Genomic DNA, 11,777 nt, shown 5'->3' with positions numbered 1-11,777 from the left:
TCATCCTAACACTCTATTGCTTGAAGAGCATCTAATAACAAAATTGCATGTCTGAGCCTCCTTGTCTCATCGCTCCTCATTGTAACTTCCAGTGTCGACATTTAAAATGGGGATTGTCCAAGTCAACGTGTCACACTGTAATTACACCCTCCTGCCAGCAGCAGTGCTGTAGCCCCTCTGCTGAGAGGTGGAAAAGCATGTGTCATGCTGTAATTACACCCTCCTGTCAATGGCAGTGCTGCAGTCCCTCTGCTGAGAAGACAAAAACACATAAGCTGTAATTACATCTTCCCGTCAGCGGTGGTGCTGCAGCCTCTCTGCTGGCAGCTGCAACACCAGAGGGGATGCAGCACCGCCACTGGCAGGAGGGTGTGAATACCACGTGACGTGTTTACATGAAGCATCCTTCTGGTAAACACGTCGCACTGTAATTACACCCTCCTGCCAGCGGCAGTGCTGCAGCTCCTCTGCTCTGCACCTCCTGCGCCAGTCCTGCTCAGCAATTCCTCTCTCTGTTCAAGTCTACTTCCTCACGTTCCAACATTTATGGGCATGGAAATGCTTAAAAATGAAAAATGTGTATGTCAACAAGCCGGGGTCTATCAATCTACCTCACCATTTCTTTTCCATCAAAAATTTCAATTCCAAGCCAGTGATCCAATAGCAATCAGCAATATCTGGGTGGTTGGGTAATGATCTATCTAATTCCCACACAGTTGGTATCATGCAGAAACTTTTGGAGATCTTGGAGTGCCCAGGGGACTATTTCATTCTCATCTCCAAATACTCTTCAGTAGCTTTGGTTTGTATCGAGTCCTCCAACTTCTTGACGCAAATACCACTGTCTAACTTTAACAACTTACAGTTAAAAATCACAAACACCAGGTTATAGTCCAACAGGTTTATTAGACATGAATTTTTAGCACAAGATAACAGTGTCATGCAACTGATACGATATATTGAACAAATCTAGATTGCTGTTAAGTCTTTCATCTTTTAGAATGGGTTGCAAGCTTTGATTCATTAATATTTAAATCCCAGAACTTCTTCCAAGTCACATTCCAAAGATAACTTAAGGTTTTACAAAAAAGGTGACTTCTCAACTCAGACAGCTCAGAATGATCAGCGCTCCAAAGGCTAGTGCTTCCAAATGAACCTGTTGGACTATAACCTGGTGTTGTGTGATTTTTTTAACTTTGCCCACCCCAGTCCAATACTGGCTCCCCTTTGTCACCTTATAGTTAATCCATCTCCCATCACTTTAGACACTTCAATCCCTAGACACAATATCTTGTGTGCAAAATGTCCCATTCCTGCAACATTTCAAGCATAAAATCATGGTACAAAACAGACCATGCCAATCATACTCCCAAATTAAACTAGTCCTGCGCTTGGCCCATATCTCTCCATATCGCTCCCCATTGCTTATTCATGTACCTATGCAAGCACCTTTCAAATGTAACAATTGCATTGGCATTCACCACTTCCTCTGGAAGTTCATTTCACTCACGAACAACTCTCTATGTAAACAAATTGCCCCTCGTGACCTTTTTAAATCTTACTCTTGTTACCTTAAAATTCCACACTGGCAAAATCCCAGATGGCCTCCTTTTTCCAGGACCACAATTTCCCCATCCACATGATCAATAATGCCCTCCAGTGCATCTCCTCCACTTACCGCGCCTCTGCACTTGAGCCCCACCCCTGCAACCACCACAAGAACAGAACACCCCTGGTCCTCACCTTTCACCCCACCAACCTTCAGATATATGACATTATCCTCTGCCATTTCCCCCACCTGCAACCAGACTCCACCACCAGGGATATATATTTCCCTCCCCACCCCTATCAGTGTTCCACAGCGACCTTTCCCTCTGCCACTCCTTCGTTAGGTCCACATACTCCACCAACCCACCCTCCACACCCGGCACCTTTCCTTGCCACTGCAAGAGGTGTAAAATCTGCATCCACACTTCCCTGCTCATCCCCATCCAAGGCACCAAAGGATCCTTCCACATCCAGCAGAGATTTTCCTGCACATCCAATCACCTCATCTAGATGGTCTCCTCTACATCAGGGAAATAGGGTGCCAACTCGCACAACATTTCCGAGAACATCTCTGGGACACATGCACCAAATAAACCCCTTGTCCTGTGGCCGGCTACTTCAATTCCCCCTCCCACTCCACCAAGGACATGCAAGTCCTGGACCTCCTACACCACCAAACTCTAGTCATCCAATGCCTGGAGGAAGAATGCTTCATCTTCCACCTTGGGACCCTCCAACCACACGGCATCAACAACAACTTCACCAGTTTCCCTATCTACCCAATGCCAGGTATCTCATTGAAACTGCATTGTACCCTCTCGATAAAAACAATCCTAAAACATTGTGGATGCTGGATGTCAGAAACAAAAACAGAAATTGCTTAAAGTCTGGTTGAAGATTTGTAGCTCGGGTGTCCGTTGTTGTGGTTCTGTTCGCCGAGCTGGAAGTTTTTGCTGCAAACGTTTCGTTCCCTGGCTAGGGAACATCATCAGTGCTATTGGAGCCTCCTGTGAAGCGCTGCTGTGATGTTTCTTCCAGTATTTATAGTGGTTTGTTCTTGCCGCTTCCGGGTGTCAGTTTCAGCTGTAGTAGTTTAAAAAAAGGACTAGCCACACTACCATACGTCAGGAGCGTCTCAGAACTGACAGCCAGACTACTGCGACCCTTAGGACTCATAACAGCACACAAGCCAACTTCCACACTCAGACAACAACTCACTAGAACAAAGGACCCAATAGCCAGCACGAGCCAAACTAACGTAGTTTACAAAATACCATGCAAGGACTGCACAAAACACTATATAGGACAAACAGGAAGACAGCTAACAATCCGCATCCATGAACATCAGCTAGCCACAAAATGACACGACCAGCTATCCCTAGTAGCCATACACTCAGACAACCAGGAATATGAATTTGACTGGGAAAACACTACCATCAGAGGACAAGCCAGACAGAGAACAGCCAGGGAATTCCTAGAGGCATGGCATTCATCCACAAACTCCATTAACAGACACATCGACCTGGACCCCATATATAAACCACTACAGCTGAAACTGACACCCAGAAGCGGCAAGAACAAACCACTATAAATACCGGAAGAAACATCACAGCAGCGCTTCACAGGAGGCTCCAATAGCACTGATGATGTTCCCTAGCCAGGGAACGAAACGTTTGCAGCAAAAACTTCCAGCTCGGCGAACAGTACCACAACAACAGAAATTGCTGGAGAAAATCAGCAGGGTCCGGTAGCATCTATGGAGAGAGAAAGAGAGACAGAGAGAGGGAAACAGAATCAACATTTTAGGTCCTTGGAACTGATCGCATCTGAGATTCATGTTGCATGTCACTTTACCACACATCTCCGTGTCCCTGGCCCACACCTCGGCCTCAGGTTTCCTGCAGTGAAACTCAGCAAGCTGGAAGAACACCTCATTTTCCGCTTGGTGGACCCTGCAGCTTTCAGGATTCAATGTCAAGTTCAATAATTTCAAGGTCTGCGCACCTTTTCCGATGTCCTTACGCCAACCTTCGCACACCAGGCCTTGTCATCACAAGGACTGCTACCACACACAATCCCATTGTCAGCCACTAAAGGTCTCCATTAGCAGCTACTGATTCTCCCAGGCTGACCATTATTTATTCCTTTGTCTGTCCAATTGTTTTCTCTCTCTCACTCTCTCTCTCTCTCTCACTCTCTCTCTCTCTCTATGGGCTCCACCTCCACCAATCATGTTTTCCTCGTCCCACCCTATCTTAAGCGTATATACAAAGAACAAGGAACAATACAGCACTGGAAGAGGTCCGACTCATCCATGCCAACCACATCTCCTGAATTAATCTAGCCTCATTTAGACTTATAGAGATGTACGACACGGAAACAGACCCTTCGGGCTGACTCGTCCATGCTGATCGGATATCCTCATTTACTCTAGCCCCATTTGCCAGCACTTGGCCCATATCCACCTAAACCCTTCCTGTTCATATACCCACCCAGATGCCTTTTAGATGTTGTCATTCTACCAGCCTCCACCACTTCCTCTGGCAGCTTATTCTGTACATGCACCACCCTCTGTGTGAAAATGTTGCCCCTTAGGTCCTTTTTAAACCTTTCCCCTCTCACCTTAAACCTATGTCCTCTAGTTTTGAACTCACTGATGCTTGGGGAAAAAGACTTTGTCTATTTACCCTAACCATGCCCCTCATGATTTTATAAACCTCTATAAAGTCAGCCTTCAGCCTCCGACGCTCCACGGAAAACAGCCCCAGCCTATTCAATCTCACTCTACAGCTCAAATCCTCCAACACTGACAACATCCTTGTCGATCTTTTCTGCACCCTTTCAAATTAAACAACTTTCCAATAGCAGGGAGACCAGAACTGAAAGCAGTATTCCAAAAGTGGCTTCACCGAATGTCCTGTACAGCCACAACATGACCTCCCAACTCCTGTACTCAATAAATGACCTCCCAACTCCTGTACTCAATACTCTGACCAATAAAGGAAAGCATACCAAACGCCTTCTTCACTATCCTATCTACCTGCCTCTCTACTTTCAAGGAGCTATGAACCTGCACTCCAAGGTCTCTTTGTTCAGCAACTCTCCCTCTGACCTGACCACTAAGTGTATAAGTCCTGTTCTAATTTGCGTTCCCAAAATACAGCACCTTGCATTTATCTAAATTAAACATCATCTTCCACCCCTCAACCCATCTGACTTTTTTCTGTGACACTTTGTCTGAAAATATTCTCCAGTGTTGTAGAGATATTCCAGCTGGAATACCTCCCTTACCTCGCTCTTATTCTTACGATGAATCCCAAAAATCTCAAAACTCAAGAGATTCTCCTTCTACCGAAACAGTCATGCTCTCCGAGAATCATCAACATCCTGCTGACCCTACTGTCAGCACTACTCCATGTTGCTTATGACATTTGAGCAGAAACATGGGAGTGATCGATACCTCAGGCAAAAAAGGAACTTCAGTGAATGGGGAGACACGACATCTCAGTGGTTATTACTGTTGCCTCACAGCACCAGGGACCCGGGTTCAATTCCAGCCTCAGGCGACTGTCTGTGTGGAGTTTGCACATTCTCCACGCGTCTGTGTGGGTTTCCTCCGGGTGCTCTGGTTTACTCTCGCAGTCCAAAGATGTGCGGTTAGGGTGGATTGGCCATGCTAAATTGTCCCATAGTGTCCAGGGATGTACAGGTTAGGGTGGATTGGCCATGCTAAATTGTCCCATAGTGTCCAGGGATGTGCAGGTTAGGGTGGATTGGCCGCGCTAAATTGTCCCTAGTGCCCAGGGATGTGCAGGTTAGGGTGGATTGTCCGTGCTAAATTGTCCCATAGTGTCCAGGGATGTGCAGGTTAGGGTGGATTGGCCGCGCTAAATTGTCCCATAGTGCCCAGGGATGTGCAGGTTAGGGTGGATTGGCCGTGCTAAATTGTCCCATAGTGCCCAGGGATGTGCAGGTTAGGGTGGATTGGCCGCGCTAAATTGTCCCTAGTGCCCAGGGATGTGCAGGTTAGGGTGGATTGTCCGTGCTAAATTGTCCCATAGTGTCCAGGGATGTGCAGGTTAGGGTGGATTGGCTGCGCTAAATTGTCCCATAATGCCCAGGGATGTGCAGGCTAGGGTGGATTGGCCGTGCTAAATTGTCCCATAGTGCCCAGGGATGTGCAGGTTAGAGTGGATTGGCCGTGCTAAATTGTCCCATAGTGCCCAGGAATGTGCAGGTTAGAGTGGATTGGGCGCGAAATTGTCCCATAGTGCTCAGGGATGTGCAGGTTAGGATGGATTGGCTGTGCTGAATTGTCCCATAGTGTCTGGGGATGTGCAGGTTAGGGTGGATTGGCCGCGCTAAATTGACCCACAGTGTCCAGGGATGTGCAGGTTAGGGTGGATTGGCCGTGCTAATTTGTCCCATAGTGCCCAGGGATGTGCAGGTTAGGGTGGATTGGCCGCGCTAAATTGTCCATAGTGCCCAGCGATGTGCAGGTTAGGGTGGATTGGCCGTGCTAAATTGTCCCATAGTGCCCAGGGATGTGCAGGTTAGGGTGGATTGGCCGCGCTAAATTGTCCCATAGTGCCCAGGGATGTGCAGGTTAGGGTGGATTGGCCGCGCTAAATTGTCCCATAGTGCCCAGGGATGTGCAGGTTAGGGTGGATTGGCTGCGCTAAATTGTCCCATAGTGCCCAGGGATGTGCAGGTTAGAGTGGATTGGCCACGCGAAATTGTCCCAGAGTGCTCAGGGACGTGCAGGTTAGGATGGATTGGCTGTGCTGAATTGTCCCATAGTGTCTGGGGATGTGCAGGTTAGGGTGGATTGGCCGCGCTAAATTGTCTCATAGTGTCCAGGGATATGCAGGTTAGGGTGAATTGGCTGTGCTAAATTGTCTCATAGTGCCCAGAGATGTGCAGGTTAGGGTGGATTGGCCATGCTAAATTGTCTCATAATGTCCAGGGATGGTGCACTTATTAGAGATAAACGTAGAATAACGGGGAATGGATTTGGGTGGGTTACTGTTCGGAGAGTTGGTATGGATTTGTTGGGTCAAAGGGCCTGTTTCCACACCATATGAATTCGAAATCATGTGTTTTTTTCAAAATACACATGACCCAGAGCAGCCGTCCATCAGGAACTGCATCCAAAATGATAGCAGAGACTGAGTACATTCTGAGTGTTCACACATCAGCACATTCAGAGTGTTAGCACAGATGGAAAAAGAGAGGCAGTGTCAACTGGAAATCAACCGAGGTATTGCATTTTGGTAAAACCAACAAGGGCTAGACATATAGCATTAAAAGTAGGGGCCTGGGTAGCGTTATAGAACGGGGAGACCTCGGGGTTCAAGTGCATAATCCTTTGACATTTGTGTCACAGGGTGGTGAAGATGTTTAGCACACTTGCCTTCGTTACTCAGACCTTTGAGTATAGGAGCTGGGACGTCATGTTGAGGCTGTACAGGATGTTGGTGAGGCCTCTTCTGCAGTACTGTGTCCAGTTCTGATCACCCTGTTATAGGAAGGATGTCATTAAGCTAGAGAAGGTTCAGAACAGATGTTGCCAGGAGTGGAGGGTTTGAGTTATAATTAGACGGCTGAATAAGATGGGACGTTTTTCAATGGAGGGCTGACCTTATAGAGGTTTATAAAATCATGACAGGTATCGATTGGGTGAAGTGCAGGTGTCTTTTCCTCAAGTTGGAGGATTTAAAGGCAAGGGGGCATCTTTTTATGTGAGAAGAGAGTGATTTAAAGGTGTATTTTGTCTGGTTCTGTTCACCTGCTTATAGGAGGGATATTATTAAACTGGAGACAATTCAGAAACAATTTACTGGAATGTTTCTGGGAATGGAGGGTTAGAGATATAAGGAGAGGCTAGGACCTTTCTTTCCCTGGATCGTAGGAGGCTGAGGGGTGACCTTATAGAGGTTTATAAACTCATGAAGGGTATAGATCAGGGGAATGGCTTTTCCCCAGGGTGGGGGATTTCACAATTTGAAGGGGGGACATATTGTTAAAGTGAGAGGAGAAAGAGACAAGGGGTACGTTTTTTCTTTACGCAGATTGTGGCTCGTGTGTGGAATGACCTTCCAGAGGAAGTGGTGGATGGGGGTACATTTACAATGTTTATTCACAGTTAAGGAAAGGTTTGGAGGTGGGACTAGTTTGATTTGGGATTATGGTGGACATGGACTGGTTGGGCTGAAGGGTTTGTTTCAGTGTTGCATTGCTCTGTGACCTGGACTGAGCAAATAGCTAGAAATGAGAAGTCTAAGTGACTCATATGCAGGATTGAACTACAATGTCTGGCCCAAAAGAAGGGATAAACCTGTAGGACCATGATATTCACCAATAAATCTCCTTAGCCAGAGGGTGCTGGAACTAGCTGAAATGTTTGCGGTAAGGAGCCAGGATGCATTTTGATTAGATTCGCCACGGTGTGGAAACAGGCCCTTCAGCCCAACCAGTCCACACCGACCCTCTGACGAGCAACCCACACAGACTCATTTCCCTCTGACTAATGCACCGAACACTATGGACAATTCACCTGACCTGCACATCTTTTTGGGAGGAAACCAGAGCACTAGGAGGAAAATCCACGCAGACATGAGGACAATGTGCAAACTCCACACAGCCACTCGCCCAAGGCTGGAATTGAACCTGGGACCCTGGTGCTGTGAGGCGGCAGTACTAACCACCGTGCTACCCCCATTGAATTCAAATTCCACCATCTGCCCTGGCAGGATTTGAACTCAGGTCTCCAGGATATTACCGGAGTTTTGTGATGAATAGTCCAATGATAACACCACGCGGTCATCAGCTCCCCAACATTTTGCATTGAATTGAATTGAATTTATTGTCACATGTACCGAGGCACAGTGAAAAGCACTGTCTTGCTAGCAATCCAGGCAGATCACAGAGTTAAGTAGCATAGATAAGTAAATAACAGGTAAACAGCAGCAAAAGCCAAAACACAGGTACAGGCGAATGGGCGGCATGGTGGCACAGTGGTTAGCACTGCTGCCTCACAGCGCTTGAGACCTGGGTTCAATTCCCGACTCAGGCGACTGACTGTGTGGAGTTTGCACGTTCTCCCCGTGTCTGTGTGGGTTTGCTCCGGTTTCCTCCCACAGTCCAAAGATGTGCGGGTCAGGTGAATTGGCCATGCTAAATTGCCCGTAGTGTTAGGTAAGGGGTAAATGTAGAGGTCTGGGAGAGTTGCGCTTCAGCGGGTCGGTGTGGACCTGTTGGGCCGAAGGGCCTGTTTCCACACTGTAAGTAATCTAATCTAATCTTAAGAGTTTGTGAATCCATTCAGTATTCTAACAACAGTAGGGTCAAAACTGTTATGAAACCAGCTGGTGGGTGTGTTCAGGACATTTCAGGAGTAGCTAGCTAAAACCGATAGAGAAAGGAATTGAAGAACATGTTTAAATGTGAAATAACTCCACGTAGACCAGTACACGGTCACCAAGTCACCCTTTATTTACACATGTACAGTACATGGACTCTGGTTAAAACAATGACTGCTGGAAACCAGATTCTGGATCAGTGGTGCTGGAAGAGCACAGCAGTTCAGGCAGCATCCAAGGAGCAGCGAAATCGACGTTTCGGGCAAAAGCCCTTCATCAGGGATAAAGGCAGAGAGTCTGAAGTGTGGAGAGATAAGCTAGAGGAGGGTGCTGACCAGTTAGCTCAGAGCCAGTCCCTAGTCTGAACAGCACCTCTGACACTCCTATTTTTATTATTTTTTTTCCCCCTCTTTTCATTCCCCAGCACCCGTGTTGCATGTGTGCAGATGTGGGACACAGTGAAAGATACAAGGTGTACAAATCTTTATTCAGTTTCCACCACCAGGAAGAAAGGAAACACCCGGAGTGGCCAGGAACAAGCAGTGTCCTTCACATCAAAGGGCAATGCGTTGTGATCAGAGAGTGAAGGGGAGGGCAAGGGTTAAATCAAAATGGAGTTGGAAGGGGAAATGATGCACTCCACTCCCTGTGGCGCCCACCTCTCCCTGAACAACTCCAGGGTGTTGGTGGAAACCGCGCATTCCTTCTCCAAGGACACCCAGGCTCTAACGTAACCGCAGAAGAGGGGCAGGCAGTCAGCCTTAATGACCCCCTCCACGGTCCGCTGCCTGGACCTGTTTATGGCCAGTTTGGCCAGGCCCAGGAGCAGACCCACGAGGAGGTCCTCAGACCTACCCTCCCTCCTCCGCACCGAGTGCCCGAAGATCAGGAGCGTGGGACTGAAGTGCAACCAAAAGCAGAGGAGAAGGTTTTTCAGAAAATCAAAGAGGGAGTGCAAACGCCCACACCCAATATACACATGGTCCACGGACTCCACAGCGCCACAGAACAAGCAGTTGGGCTGGGAGTCCGTGAACCACCGCAATCTGCGGTTGCAGGGGACTGCTGCGTGCAGCACCCTCCACCCCAGATCCCCGAGAGAAAAGGGGGAGGACTCCCGCGTAGAGGGCCCTCCACTGGGGATCCCCACCACCCAGTGGCAAATGGGCACGCCAAGGCGTGTCCGGACTGTGGATGAGGGAGAAGAGGTGGACGGTGTGCAGCAGCAGTCGGTATAGGGCACGCCTTTTCACCCCCTGAAAGGAAACAAGAGTAAAACTTCTCAGGTTGTAGGGCACAGGCTCCCGCGGGAAGTATGGGACTTTGGGGCCAATGTGAAATTCCGTCTGGGCTGGGGTGAGCGTGGACGGGATCCCGCTGAACCACCTGAGCGTCCTCCAACTGGTACACTACGTCGGGTCCGAGCACCGCCGTTTTAAGGCGTCGGATGGCGGTGGCCACGTACCGGACGTCTACCGCTGCCCTGCTCGCTATGTCTTGCGGCAACGTCCAACCCAGGCCCCTGGCACCCAGCACGTCCCTGACCCTGGTAACCCTCGCCACCACGGCCCTCCCCTCCGACAGCCACTCGAACCCGCGAGCACGGAGGTGCGGATTCCTGAGCAACGGCTCCCTGACGACAGCCGCTACTCCTGCCGGAGGGTAGGCGCGGCGCGATTCGACCATGTTCCAGACAGTGATCAGGTCCTGGTAAAAGACAGGCAGCACCTTGAGGGCGACCTCCAAACCGTCACGGTCGATGAACAGGAGCTGCGTGTCGTAGTTGAGGTTACGCACCTGGCGGAAAAAATACGTTGCCAGGGCGCACCACCTAGGAGGAGGCTCGACGTAAAGGTATCGCTGCAAGGTCTGAAGGCAGAAGGTCGCGACCTGGGTGCGGACGCACACCAGCGACTGACCGCCCTCCTCTATAGGGAGACTCAGAACCTGCGCAGCGACTCAGTGCATCTTTTTGTCCCAGAAGAAGTCGACCAACGTTCTCTGGATGTCAGCGACAAAGCCAGGAGGAGGGACCAAAGTGACCAGCCGGTACCACAGCATGGCGGCCACCAGCTGGTTTATGACCAGCACTCGGCTCCTGTAAGATAGCACTCGGAGCAGTCTTGTGCAGCGGCCTAGGTGAGCCGAGACTTTGGCCTCCAGCTCCTGCCAGTTGGCCGGCAGTAACCTCCAGAGGGTCGACGGGTAGATGTGTCCCGTCCACAGTGAGACCCCACTCCATGGCCAGGTGGACCGCCTGCTCGGTCTTCAGGAAAAAGACGGCCTTCCCGTACATCCTGGCTGCAGCAGCGATGGCCAGTGGGCTGACCACACTAGCCATGGCCTTACTGCAGGCCTCGATGGTCATGTTGGGGTGGGGATAGGCCTTTACCCCAGGCATTTCGTCAGGTGCCTGAAGGGGGTTGCGGTTGCAGGCGGGGTTGTAGCAGCCGAGCCCAAGGCAGTGGCTACCCGGCCTAGGTGCGGCTGGGCCCCGCGACCTTGCTTCGCTGTCTTTCACAGGCTTGACAAGAGTCCAGTCAGGTCCCCAGGCAGCAGCAGTGGTGGAGGCAGGCTTCAGGCAAGTCCCAGGCAGCACCAGAGTGAGTCCCAGGTAGGCCCTTGGTCACAGCATTGGAGGCAGGCCTGTTGGGGGAGGTGTCCCCAAGGCAAGTCCCAGGCAGCCCCAAAATTTAGTCCTGGGCAGCAGCGGTGGAGGTGGGCCTCAGGTCGCAGCAGCGGTGGAGGTTGTGGGGAGAGGCCCAAGGTGAGTCCCAGGCAGTGGTGGTGGAGGCAGGCCTCAGCATTGGAGGCAGGCCTCAGGCAATTCCTAGGCAGGCCCTTGGTCGCAGCAGTGGGTGCAGACCT

The sequence above is a fragment of the Hemiscyllium ocellatum genome, chromosome 44, assembly GCF_020745735.1.
Source record: "Hemiscyllium ocellatum isolate sHemOce1 chromosome 44, sHemOce1.pat.X.cur, whole genome shotgun sequence".
NCBI lineage: Eukaryota > Metazoa > Chordata > Chondrichthyes > Orectolobiformes > Hemiscylliidae > Hemiscyllium > Hemiscyllium ocellatum.
Note: the sequence above shows the minus strand (reverse complement) of the source record.